Genomic DNA, 14159 nt, shown 5'->3' with positions numbered 1-14159 from the left:
ATGCTTCATGACATTGTTGTTGTCTCAGGTCCCAAGAGAGCAAGAGCTGAGGCAGCAAGACCCCAGAGTCCCCGGCTGGGAACAGATGCACCAATATTCCCCATATTCTATGGGCCAAAGTGGCCACATGGCCATCCCAGGTACAAGGGGGCGGAGATGAGGGGACGATGGGCAAAGCCACATTGAAAAGGGATGAGCACACAAGGAGGCAGGGTGCACTGGGGGCCGTCATTATAATGATTTGTCACATGGTCCTTACTCTGAAGAAGAGATGTTTTTGGCTTTGGCTTGGGTTGAAAGCAAGGTCCAACGAGGAACAGACCCCAGTCATTCAGCTGACGACAGTGATCTGGGATAAGTGCATGCAGGATGAGATCACTCTTGTGGTTGTCCCCAGGTCAAGGCACCCGCCAGGACTCGCATGTCTCTGGACCTCGTGAGTTCACTTACTCACCCACTAAAGCCTGCCAAGGACTGCAGAAGGTCTGTCTTCCATTATGGGCCAGTATTGCCTACTCAACAGGAATAATGAAGCCACCCCAACATGTGGAAATAAAACTCTCAATCTGTCTTGGTCTGGGCAAGAGGGAAGACAGAGCCCTGACATGTTCTATCGAATAGGTCACTGCGTGTTAATGGCATAAGTGTTGCCACCGTCAAGGAGTTTCTTGGGGTTAAAGATGAATCTGTTCCAGTCAGCAAGCATTTGGTGAATGCCTACAGTGTGCCCAGCACTGTGTTGTAAAGACAAGGACTTGATTGATCTGTCCCGTGCCTGCTATCTAGTGCTGTGTAACAAACCACCCCAAAACCTAGCAGTGCGGAACAACAATCATTTCCTTTGTTCATGCATTTGCGGTGTAGCCAGGGCTTGGCAGGGAAGGCTCATCTCCGCTCCACATGCACCAGCCGGGGCTGGGGGGTCCATTCCCAAGACGGCCCACTGCACAAGTGCAGGTCGGTGCTGGCTGTCGGCTCCTCCCCTGACCATCGGGGGAGCTTGGGGTCCTCACCGCATGGGGGTCGGCTTCCAGAGTGAGCGTCTCACGAGGAAGAAGTAGAAGCTGCCAGTGTCTTCTGGGCCCAGAAATGAGCACAGCCTCACTTCTGCCATATTCTTGGTCATGAAGTTCAGAGTGCAGGGGAGGAGGACACAAATGCTACCACCCAATGACAGGAAAGTCGAAGACTTCTGGGGCCATTTTCAAATAGAGTACATTGACCCTAGCTGGGTGAGCTCACTGAACCATCTCAACGTTCTGGGGCAAGATGTGGAAGGAAGCTGAGGGAGGAACTGGGCCTGGGACACTGGGGTCCCGAGCCCCGGCCCCCTCCGTGCCCTCAGCACATCCCCCTTCTCATGTGGGCCCCCCTAGCATCTGGCTCTATTTCAGACCTTCTTTCATGTTCCAAAAGCAGTAGGTGACCCCTGCCATCCCCGTGGTAGCCAAACCTCCCCACTGCCCACATCCCCAGCTCCACGCTGCTCTCCAGGGTGGGAGTGGGTGCTCACGTGGGCTGTCAGCCCTTCTGCCCCCAGTGCTGGAAGGGGCGGCCCCTCCCTTGTGGCCACATTAGGTCTGTGGAGAGTAGGTGATCTGTGTCCCCTCTTCCCCAAGTGACACATCCCTAGAGTCTCCATCTGTCCCAGTTCCTGTACCGCGAGCTCCCCGTGAAGGTCAGTGTGGGGAAAGTGGATGCCACGCCCTGTTATTTTCTATCCCAGTAATAATACTGTTGTTGTCATTAATATTGGTAATAACTAATCTTTATTTAAATCTTAATAACAATAGTGATATTTACTGTGAGCCCAAGCTCTTCATGTTTTCACCTACTGTACTGGACTGGATAGTGTTCCCCAAAATGCATGTCCACCTGGAAACTCATTTGGATATAGGGTCTTTGCAGATGTAATTAGTTAAGATGAGGTCATACTGGATTAGGCAGGCCCTCATGACTGGTGTCCTTATAAGACGAGAAGACACAGACAGACAGACGCACAGGAGGCCATGTGACCATGGAGGCAGAGGTTGGAGTGATGCAGCCACAAGCCGAGGAACATCAAGAATCGCAGGAGCCACCAGAAGCTGGAAGGTGCAGGAAGGATCCTCCCCTAGAGCCTTCAGAGGGAGCTCAGCCCTGCGGACACCTGGATTTCAGACTTCTGGCCTCCAGAACTAGGAGAGAACAAACTTCTGTTGTCTTAAGCCCCGCAGTTTGGGGTACTTTGTTATGGCAGCCCTAGGAAACTAGTGCTCTCATTTACCCTGCTTCTCAAACTTTGACCACAAAATATATTTATTTGATGTTTTTCTAGGGTGAGGGTGACTAGGGTGTCCCATAGGAGGTAATGATTGGCAGTCACAGTATTTGTAGAGAAAGGAGCATCGACAACTCAGCGAACAAAGATGAAAGGGAAAATACTAATGCCTAAGAATTCTCAACAGTTAACTCATTTAATATACCAACATTAAAAAGTGAGTTTTATTATTCCCATTTTACAGATGAGGAGACTGAGGTACGGAGAAGTCAAGGCACTGAAGCCAGGAAGTGGTGGAGGTGAGATTCGAGGCCCAACAGGGACCCTGAAAACTCAGGGTGGGGTGATGCTGACTCCTCGCTGAGGCTGCGGGGGGAGAAGTTTCCATTCTGTCCTGGGCTGACATAGAGGGGTCCTGGCTCACGTAGAGGACCCAGCACCCACCCTGGGGCCGAGGATGCCATCTGTAGGAGGGCTAGCTGCATCTGTAGCCTTGGCTTCCCTGCACGCAGGCTGACAGAAAGGCTCAGAATCTTCCAGAAACACCACACCCTGGGCATGACATCCAGGGCCCATCCTCCTCTGGAAAAGCCTCCTGATTGTGCTCGGGGGAGAAAGATGTCATGGCATCGTTTACCAAAGGAGCTGAAAGCCGGGCGTTTTCCTGAGGAATTCCACTCCTGGTCATCAGCCTGGTTCTCTGACTCCTGTGCTTGGACGTCAGAGAAACCAGAGGGGGCAGGGACACAGGAACCGAGGTGTGTTTCAGATATGGGTTTGGGCTGTCCTGGGTTAGTGATTACAAAGCAGTATGAGCAAGAAGTCTTACAAAACTGTGTAATGGAGCCTCCCTCCTGTTTGCAGAGATGTCATCATACTTCCGTTTTGTGGTTTTCCCCCACGGATGAAGAGGTGCCAGATGGAGGATTCAGAGGAGAGAAAACTCAGAAACAATAACGGAAAAAATTCCCTTGTTCTAATGTTAGATCTAGTTTTACTTTTAAACTAAAGGTGTATCAGGATTAGCCTCTGTAAGTAACAAAGACCATGCCATTTCTCACCACCTAAGTAGGGATAGAACCTTATTTCTTGTTTATGTAAAGGAAGCCTGACAGGCAGTGGGGCTGGTACAGAGATCTATAGTATCAGGGACTCAAAGTCCACTGTTTATGGCTTCTGTTCCCAAGGCACCTCATGGTCCAGTATGGCTGCTGTTCTCCAGCCATCATACCCACATTCCAAGTAGGATGAAGAAAGGAGAAGGATGAAGGGCACACATCTCCATTCAAGAAGATGTCCTGGAAGCCATATACGACTATTCCACTCACTGCTTTTTGGCTAAAATTTAGTTCCACAGACAGGAGAAGCTACAGGCCGCTGAGAAGTAATTGTCTTTTGGCCGAGTAACTCTTTGCTCATTCAGAAATTAGGGTTGTTAAGGAAGGGAACAATAAGATATCAGGAGGTCACTTGAACAGTCTGTGCCACTGCTGGGGACTTTGCGGTAAAAGGGGTCTGACACTGAGATGGAGAATCGGGAAGCTGGCATTATAGTCCCAGCGTGGCCACAGACTGTCACCCTGGGTGTTGAAGACTTGGCAGCCTCATCACTTTTTATAAACTTTTCCTTGGCTGAGGAGTAAGGATTCATGAGTATTCCAGGATAGTGTTTATACTTCAAAACTGTAAAAGCATTTCCATCCCAAGTCCTGTGGCAAAAGACTTCCTGAATATTCCAGTTTGTTTTTTTTTTTTTTCTTTAACCTGCATTTGCAGAGTCTCCAGCAATGAGCTTGTACTGCCTTTATTAAGAAACTCCATAACAACTGGGTCCAGGACACTCACGGGGACCCCCAGCTCCACCCCCACACATGAGAGGTTCCCAGTCTAGTATTTTCTAACCCATGAATTCGATAGACAGCCCCTTCTGGCCCCCTCATTGCCTTTGCAGGTATCCCTCACTAGCCAAAAGCTCACAATCAGAACTCAGGACCCAAATAGATTGAGACTGAGTGAGAGACCTGCATTTGACCTATTAGTGATTTCACAGAATTGTTAAAAGGTCAGGTTTTGGAGTCTGCCGGGTTCATTTTCTCTGGATCTCCTGCTGTGCCACCCTGGGCAACTCGTTTAGTGCATCTGAACCCCAGTTCTCTTCTCGGTTGGATGGAGATCCTGCAGATCCCACCTCATAGCACTGGCATGAAGGTGGAATGAGGATTCCTATAAAGCTTCAATAGATGATGAACCGGGCATTCCTAGTTCTCTCCAGCATGTTCACCAGGCAGTGAGTGGGGTCACCGGGTGCCCAGCATCTTCTTTGGTGCCAGGAGCTTCCCTCCCAGGCCACCCTCATGGATGCCCCATGCTCTGCTTGAAATGGAAATCTTGCTCTCTGGGGCTCCTGATTCTCTGCCCCCTCAGGTTAAAGCCTAAATGCTTAGCAGGCTTCACTCAGGCGTCCACCTCTCCAGCCTCGCCGCCCTCCCACCTGCGATCCTTTCTCACATGCCCTGCGTCTCCTGCCTCTATCAGCGACCCCCCGAACCTGTCTCCTGTTCATCCTTCCAGATCCATCTGCTGTGGCCATCTCTCTGTCCAGCCCCCCTTCCTTGGAGCAGCTTCTCTCTCACTCTGATCATGTGACTCTGATGGGACAGCCAGTCACAGACCATTACCCTGGCCACTGGGTGAGCATATGACCCGGGTCAGCCAACCAGAAGGTCCCATCCCCTGGCCATGGGCTTGTTCCAGTGGCTGGATGTCTCAGTTTGGATCCCCCAAACAGACTCTGAGGTAGGATGTAAATGAAAGTGGTTTATTTGGGAGATGATCCCAGGGAATACCAGTAGGAGGGTGAGGAAGTGAGCAGGGGAAAGCAGCCAGTAAAGCCTGGGTCATCAAGTCAGCTGCCAGTGTGGGCGCCTGGAGCATAATCTCCCAGGGGACTCTGGGAGTGTGTGGAGCACACCCCAGAGTTCTCCCACCTGGGGAGCAGGGGAGTGAGGGCATTCATTCTCCAGTGACTGTTAAATTATGGGTGGATGCTGCTGCCACCGAGGGGTGTGATTGTACACTGGTTCTGGCCTGCGATGGGCTCCTGTGCCCAGAGCAAGCTGTCAGGCAAAGGAACGCACAGACTGGCAGTGGGAGGTCGGGACAGGAGCACCAGGATGGGGCATGACATCATTTGCCAGAGTCAGCATGTGACCTGAGCCAGCCAATCAGTGCCTTTCCCTGAGATTTTGTTTCTCAATCTGCAGCAAGGGGAGGTACCTTCCTGCTGGGCACAGAGCGGGGATGGGTTGAACTGGTAGCCGCCAGTGGCCATCGTCTCTGCCTCATGGGGAAACAGGAGGGAATGTGGCCACAGAGAGCCAGGCAGAGCCAAGAGAGGAGCAGAGAGATGGGGGGAAGGGAGACAGACAATGGCCATCGTGCTTGAGGTCATAGACTGAGGCATGCCTGATGCCTGTGCCTCTCCTGGGCTCCTTAGAAACTTCTGGATCCTTCTGTTGTTGCTTTGAGCCCAGAGGACAGCACCAGCCTCTCACCCAGGATCCCTCCATCAAAAACTTTGTCTCATGTCTGCCTTATTCCCCTTATTAGTCCCTGTCTCTTTTTCCCCTTAATTCCTGGTCCCAAGAAAGTTCTCAATAAATGCGGTCAGATAGAATTTGTCAGATAAATTTCCAGTTTTCTGACCCTATCATTCTTTTAAAAAAATCTCTTTACATTGCCTGTGTTACTTCTTGTGGGGTAACTTAGGTTGGATAAATTTGCTATTCACTGTTGGATGAAGAATTTCCTTGAACTTGCCCTTAATCACCTCTCTCAAACCTTAAGGGGATGCCCATCATATCTGGGATTTGGTATTCACTTTTCCTATGTGAGTCATAGTTTGTCCATAATTAAATAATGCCACAGCTCAGCCTTTGGCTTCCCACACTGTTCTTGTAAAAAGCCGTCCTCTCTTTATACGGTTATTTGGACTTTCTCGATACTCTTCCGTTCTCTCCTGTAATTGCTCATCAAATATTCAATGGATACATGAAGGAAGGCACAGATAGCCTAAGAGAATAACACTGACTCCTGGGCCCCTCTCCCCAAACTTTGGGGTCCCTGTCTTAGTTTGGGTTCTCAGAAGCAGACCATGAGCCCAGGATTCGAGGACAGGCAGTTTATCTGAGAGGTGCAAGACATGGAAAGAGATGGGTGAGTGGTGCAGGGAAAGGAATGAAGCGGTCAGGTGTGCATCACGGTGAACTTGGCATTCCCAGTTCCCTCCTGTGTGTTAATCAGGCAGTGAGTAGCATGCTGGGAATGTAGGCTGTCACAGCATTCTCGAGACAGCTCACAGGTGTGTGTCCCTGCTACTCTCTGAGCTGGACGCCAACTTTCCTTTCAGTCAGGGTGAAAGGAGGTGGTGAGAAGCCTCTGTGGGTGATGCTATTCTATGGGCAGTTCAGTGACCCCCAGGGGCCCAGCATCCTCTGTGGCTCCAGGAACTTCCTTCCCAGCCACCCTACCATGTGGCTGACTGGCAAACTCTCCTGGGGAGCTCTGGGAAACAGCTCTGAATCATGCCAGCCAAGGATGAGGGATCTGGGGTATTTATACCCCTGCCCTGATAGCTGTTGTTAACCAATGTCCTAGGGGATATTAAACCCTAGGCACTTCTGGGCCACCATGCTTATGGGCTAAGCGGGTTCCAAGAGGCAGCCCTCCGACAAAGACAACAGAGCCCCACACCCGCGGCTGCTCCTCCTGTGTGGAAAGCTCATGCCCCAGATCTCCCCATCAGCAGGGCCTCCACTGCCCCCAAGAGTTGCCTGCCAATGTAAGACATGGGGCTCACCCTGTACCCCTCCTCTCCAGCTAGGCAATGAGTCAGCCCCACTGAGAGCCTCACAGGGCCACACGACTGGCACCTGTCAATACAGAGGTGTCACCATCTTCCAGTCCTTTTGGTTCCTCTTTCTAAGCCACACACATCACGAAATGATACCCCCACGTCTCCTTGACTCAAATTGCTAGTGGTCTCGATGCCAAATTGAGGCCCAGTGACATTCTGCAGCTGTGGAATGGGTGTGGTAGGAGCAAATGAGAAGCGGGAACTCCCCGGCCTTGGCACTTGATTCCAGCTCAAGAGCCTCCAATGAAAATAACTGGTGAATAAGAAAATTGGTGCGAGGACAAGAGCTATCAGCCCCACAGCTGTCACATCGAGATAGGAAAGAAAACTCCCGGTCTCTGCGTTGATTAAACATTCATGACCGCTGGTCCCGCCCCACCATCCTGCAGTCACATGTGTGGTCTTCCCATCAGCCCACCTTGGACCCAAGAAAGAGTGGGCAGAGGGCTGAGTCCCTCCAGGATGTCCCTACCAGGCCTTTTTTCAGGTTGGGCTTCAGTGTGACCACAAGAATTTTTTCCTTTGTCTCCGATGCTCCATGACTTAACTCCCTGCCTGGGTTTTACAAAGATACTGCAAGGATTCTCTGCGGGGTTTTCCGAGGATATTGGTGGACAGTCGCTTCCAAGGGGGACACTTAAGTGCATCTTGGCTTTGTCCCATCCAGGACTTCCCAGGAGTCCATGTGGCCCATGACCCACCATTTCCTTCAAATTCAAATGTTATTTTTTGGAAATTAGATTCTAAGATTGCCAAGTGATGGAAAAGTTAATCAAAACTAAACTTCTCTCCCTCTTTATGCTTTCCTGGCTCCAATAACAGTAATATTAACTAATACTTGCCATGTGTTAGGCCCTGTTCTAAGTACTTTCCATATATCAACCACTTAATGGTCACAGAGACAGAGAGACGCCATGATTATCATCTTCATCTTATAAGGACGCAGAGAGCCGAAGTGACTTGCTCAAGGCTACCCCCTGCAAGGGGGGGAGCCGGGATTTGAACCAGGCCTGACGCTAAGAACTCTGTCTGCCCCTTTGGTGATCCAGCTTGAGGAGCAATTGTGACTCAGAGAGGTCAGGCAATTGGAGCACAGACACACAGAAGGGGCATAGTGGAGTCAGGATTCAAACTCAAGTCCATTCAGATGCAAAGATGTGCTCACTGCAGCGGGCCACTTGGCCCAGCTCCCTAAGAAGGATGAGTTGTCTTTTATTTATTTATTTTTAAATTTTATTTTATTTTGTCTATATACAATGTGGTTGATTATTGTGGCCCATTTCCGAAACCTCCCTCCCTCCACCCTCTCCCCTCTCCCTCCCAACAACCTCATATCTGTTCACTTGTCTATCAACTTGAAGGAATTGTGATTGTTGTGTCTTCTTCCTTCCCCCCCGCCGTTTATTTGTGTATTTATTTATTTATTTTTAGCTCCCACAAATAAGTGAGAAAATGTGATATTTCTCTTTCTGTGCCTGACTTGTTTCACTTAATATAATTCTCTCTAGGTCCATCCATGTTGTCACAAATGGCAGTATTTCATTCTTTTTTATAGCTGAGTACTATTCCATTGTGTAGATATACCACAGTTTCTGTATCCACTCATCTGATGATGGACATTTGGGCTGGTTCCAACTCTTGGCTATTGTAAAGAGTGCTGCAATGAACACTGGGGAACAGGTATACCTTCGACTTGATGATTTCCATCCCTCTGGGTATATTCCCAGCAGTGGGATAGCTGGGTCATATGGTAGATCTATCAGCAATTGTTTGAGGAACCTCCATACCATTTTCTGTAGAGGCTGCGCCATTTTGCAGTCCCACCAACAGTGTATGAGAGTTCCTTTTTCTTGCCAGCAACCTCGCCAGCATTTATCATTCACAGTCTTTTGGATATTAGCCATCCTAACTGGAGTGAGATGGTATCTCAGTGTGGTTTTGATTTGCATTTCCCGAATGCTGAGTGATGTTGAGCATTTTTTCATGTGTCTGTTGGCCATTCGTATATCTTCCTTTGAGAAATGCCTATTTAGCTCCTTTGCCCATTTTTTAATTGAGTTACTTGTTTTTTTTGCTGTAAAGTTGTATCAGTTCCTTGTATATTCTGGATGTTAATTCTTTGTCAGGTGTATATTTGGCAAATATTTTCTCCCATTCTGTTGGTTGTCTTTTAACTCTGTTAATTTTTTCTTTTGCTGTTCAGAAGCTTTTTAGTTTGATATAATACCATTTGTTTATTTTTCCTTTAGTTGCCCGTGCTTTTAGGGTCATATTCATGAAGTCTGTGTCCAGTCCTAGTTCCTGAAGTGTTTCCCATATGTTTTCTTTAAGAAGTTTTATTGTTTCAGGGTGTATATTTAATCCTTTAATCCATTTTGAGTTGATTTTAGTATATGGTGAGAGATATGGATCTAGTTTCATTCTCCTGCATATGAATATCCAGTTATCCCAGCACCATTTGCTGAAGAGGCAGTCTCTTCCCCAGTGTATAGACTTGGTGCCTTTGTTAAAGATCAGATGGCTGTAGGTGTGTGGGTTGATTTCTGGATTTTCTATTCTATTCCATTGATCAGTGTGTCTGTTTTTATGCCAGTACCATGCTGTTTTGGTTATTATAGCTTTGTAGTATAGCTTAAAGTCAGGTAGTGTTATGCCTCCAGCTTTATTTTTTTTGCTCAGCATTACTTTGGCTATGCGTGGTCTTTTGTTATTCTATATAAATGTCTGGATAGTTTTTTTCCATTTCTGAGAAAAATGTCATTGGAATTTTGATGGGGATTGCATTGAATTTGTATATCACTATGGGTAGTATGGAATTATCAGAATGTTGATTCTTCCAATCCAAGAGCACAGGATATCTTCCCATCTTGTGTCCTCTTTAATTTCTCTTAGCAGTGGTTTGTTGGTCTCATTATAGAGATTTTTCACATCCTTGTTTAACTCATTTCCTAAGTATTTTATTTTTTTGGTGGCTATTGTAAATGGGCAAGCTTTCTTGATTTCTCTTTCTGCATGTTCACTATTGGAGAATAGAAATGCTACTGATTTTTGTGTATTGATTTGTATCCTGCAACTTTGCTGAAATCATTTATCAACTCTAAGAGTTTTTTTGCATAGGCTTTAGGCTGTTCAATATATAGGATCATGTCTTCTGCAAACAAGGACAGTTTGACTTCATCTTTTCCAATCTGGATGCCCTTTATTTCCTTATCTTCTCTGATTTCTCTGGCTAGTACTTCCAACACTATGTTGAATAGGAGTGGTGAGAGTGGGCATCCTTGTCTAGTTCCTGTTCTTAAAGGAAAAGCTTTCAGCTTTTCCCCATTCAGGATGATATTGGCAGTGGGTTTATCATATATGGCTTTAATTATGTTGAGATACTTTCCATCTATATCTAACTTGTAGAGAGTCTTTATCATGAATGAGTGTTGAATTTTACCAAATACTTTTTCAGCATATATAGAGATGATCGTATGGTCCTTGTGTTTGATTTTATTGATATAGTGTATCACATTTAAGATTTGCATATGTTGAACCAACCTTGCATCCCTGGGATGAATCCCACTTGATCTTGGTGTATAATTTTGCATATGTGTTGCTGTATTCTGTTACCTAGTATTTTATTGAGGATTTTTGCATTTATATTCATCAAGGATATTGGCCTGTAGTTTTCTTTTTTAGTTGTGTCTTTACCTGGTTTTGGTATCAGGGTGATGTTTGCTTCATAGAATGAATTTGGGAGAATTGCCTCTGTTTCAATCTTTTGGAATAGTTTGTAGAGAATTGGTGTCAATTCCTCTTTGAATGTTTGGTAAAATTCTGCTGTGAATCCATCTGGTCCTGGGCTTTTCTTTGTTGGGAACCTTCTGATAACAGCTTCAATCTCTTTTATTGTAATTGGTCTGTTAAGATTTTCTACATCTTCTTGGCTCAGTTTAGGTAGTTTGTGTGTGTCCAGAAATTTATCCATTTGCTTCAGATTTTCAAATTTGTTGGCATATAGTTGTTTATTGTGGTCTCTAATGATTCTTTGTATTTCAGAGGTATCAGTTGTAATATCACCTTTTTCATTTCTAATTTTTGTTATTTGGGTCTTTTCTCTTCTTTTTTTAGTTAGTCATGCTAATGGTTTGTCAATTTTATCTATCTTTTAAAAAAAACAACTTTTTAATACATTGATCTTTTGTATCATATTGTGGGTTTCAATTTCATTAAGTTCTGCTCTGATTTTAATGATTTTTTTCCATCTGCTAACTTTGGGTTTGGATTGTTCTTGTTTTTCTAGTTCTTTAAGGTGAAGTATTAGGTTGTTCACTTGCCATTTTTCCATTCTTCTGAAGTAAGCATTTAATGCAATAAATTTCCCCCTTAGTACTGCTTTTGCAGTATCCCACAGGTTTTGGTATGATGCATCATTGTTTTCATTAGTTTCAATAAATTCTTTGGTTTCCTGTTTGATTTCTTCTTGGACCCATATGTCATTAAGTAGAATGCTGTTTGATTTCCATGTGTGTGTATAATTTCCAGAATTTTGTTTGATATTGATTTATAATTTTAATCCATTGTGGTCTGAAAAAATACATGGGATAATTCCATTTTTTTAAACTTGTTGAGACTTCATTTGTGACCTAACATGTGACCTATCCTGGATAATGATCCATGTGATAATGAGAAGAATGAATATTCTGAGGTTATTGGATAGAATGTTCTGTAGATATCTGTCAAGTCCAATTGGTCTAGAGTATTGTTTAGATCTTGTGTTTCTCTGCTGATTCTTTGCCTAGATGATCTGTCCAATATTGATAGTGGGGTGTTCAGGTCCCCTGCTATTATGGTATTAGTGTCTATTTCCTTGTTTGGGTCTACTAGAGTTTGCTTTATAAATCTGGCTGCTCTGACATTGGGTGCATATATATTTATGATTGTTATATCTTCTTGATGGATGAATCCTTTTGTCATTATGTTGTGGCCCTCATTATCTCTTTTTATGGTTTTTAGCTTAAAGTCTACTTTACCAGATATAAGACTAGCTACTTCAGGTCATTTTTCATTTCTGTTTGTGTGGTAAATCTTTTTCCATCCTTTCACTCTTAGTCTATGTGAGTCTTTATAGGTGAGGTGGGTCTCTTGAAGGCAGCATATAGTTGGGTCCTCCTTTTTAATCCAGTCATCCAGTCTGTGTCTTTTGATTGGGGAATTTAATCCTTTTACATTAAGAGTTGTTATGTAGTTGATTTACTCCTAGCATTTTATTGATTTTTGTTTGGATGTCTTAAGTCTCTTTTGTTCCTTTCTTTCTGATTTACTATTTGTCTTCTGTATTTGTTGGTTCCTTGGGTTGTAGATAAACTTTTTTTTCTCTTCATTGTTGGCATTTTTATCTTACTAGTGGGTTTAGATTTTTCTTGGGTTTTTATGGCAGTGGTAGTTACTTTTCAGGTACCAAATGCAATACTCCCTTGAGAATTTCTTGTAAGGGTGGTCATGTGGTAGTGAATTCCTGCAGTTTTTGTTTGTCTAAGAAATATACTATTTGCCCTTCATTTCAGAAGTATAGCCTTGTGGGCTAGAGTATTCTTGGCTGGCAATCTCTGTCTTTTACTATTTTGAATATATCATCCCATTCCTTTCTGGCTTTTAGGGTTTGTGATGAAAAGTCTGATGTTAGTCTGATTGGGGCTACCTTCTTGGTGATTTGACAGTTCTCTCTTGCAGCTTCTAAGATTCTCTCTTTGTCTTTGAGTTTTGCCAATTTGACTGTAATATGTCCTGGAGAAGACCTTTTTGGGTTAAATACAGTTGGGGATCTTTGAGCTTCCTGAATCTGAAGATCTGTGTCTTTTCCTATACCTGGGAAGTTTTCTGCTACTATTTTGTTGAATATGTTTTCAATGCCATCTCCTTTTTCCTCCCCTTCTGGAATACCCATGACTCAGGTATTTGAGCGCTTAAGGTTGTCTGATATCTCTCTTAGACCGTCTTCAATGTTTTTAATTCTTTTTTCTTTTTTGTCTGCCTGTGTTATTTCAAACAGCCCATCTTCAAGGTCAGAAGTTCTCTCTTCTGCTTCTGAAAGTCTGCTGGTTAAACTTTCTGTTGTGTTTTTTATTTCATTGAATGAATTCTTCAGCTTGGCAAGCTCTGTTACATTCTTTTTCAGGGCATTGATTTCCTTGTACATTTCTTCTTTCAGGTCCCGTATACTTTTCCTCTTTTCATCATGTTGTCCAGCTGAGTTTTCTTGTATCTCATTTAGTTTCCTCAGAATTATCACTAGAAATTCCTTGTCAGACATTTCAAGGGCTTCTTGTTCTTTAAGATCTAGAGCTTGAGAGTTATTACCCTTTGGTTGTGTACTTTCCTGATTTTTCATATTTCTGGTATCTTTCCTTTGATGTTTAGTCATTGAGGCAGGGGATTTCACAGTCTACTCATTCGACACTATTGTATGGCTAGGATTCTGCTGGGGCTGTCAATTTTGTATGGCTGCCTCAGTGTCTGCTTGGTTGCCCGCTGGCTCCTCGAGTGTGTGGTCGCCTCAGTTCTTGGGCCTCTCTGGGGAGGCACCTCTCTGGTTGGCTCACACTCAGCCGGGCTGGGGACGGAGACCGGTGGTGGCAAGGCCTACCTTCTCGGTTGCGCGCTGGCACCACAGGATGTTTGGTCTCCACAGATCTCGGGCCTCTCCAGTGGGGCACCTCTCTGATCAGCATGCACTTGGCTGGGCTGGGGATGGAGTTGGGTGGCGGCGAGGCCTACCTGCTTGGTTGCGTGATGGCACTGTGGAGTGCATGGTCTCTGCGGATCCGAGGAGTTGTCTTTTACTGAGTGTTTGCTCAGTGCCAGGCACTGGGTTATGTGTTTTCATATATCTTGTCTTCTGGAGAGGTTTTTAAAAGTGTCTGCGAATCCCTCGATCTCCACCTATACAGAGGTGTCCCCTCATCTTGAATCTGGCAGGCTCTGTGATTCATTCAATAGAGT

The sequence above is a fragment of the Cynocephalus volans genome, chromosome 10, assembly GCF_027409185.1.
Source record: "Cynocephalus volans isolate mCynVol1 chromosome 10, mCynVol1.pri, whole genome shotgun sequence".
NCBI classification, from domain to species: domain Eukaryota; kingdom Metazoa; phylum Chordata; class Mammalia; order Dermoptera; family Cynocephalidae; genus Cynocephalus; species Cynocephalus volans.
This window is presented reverse-complemented; position numbering follows the sequence as displayed.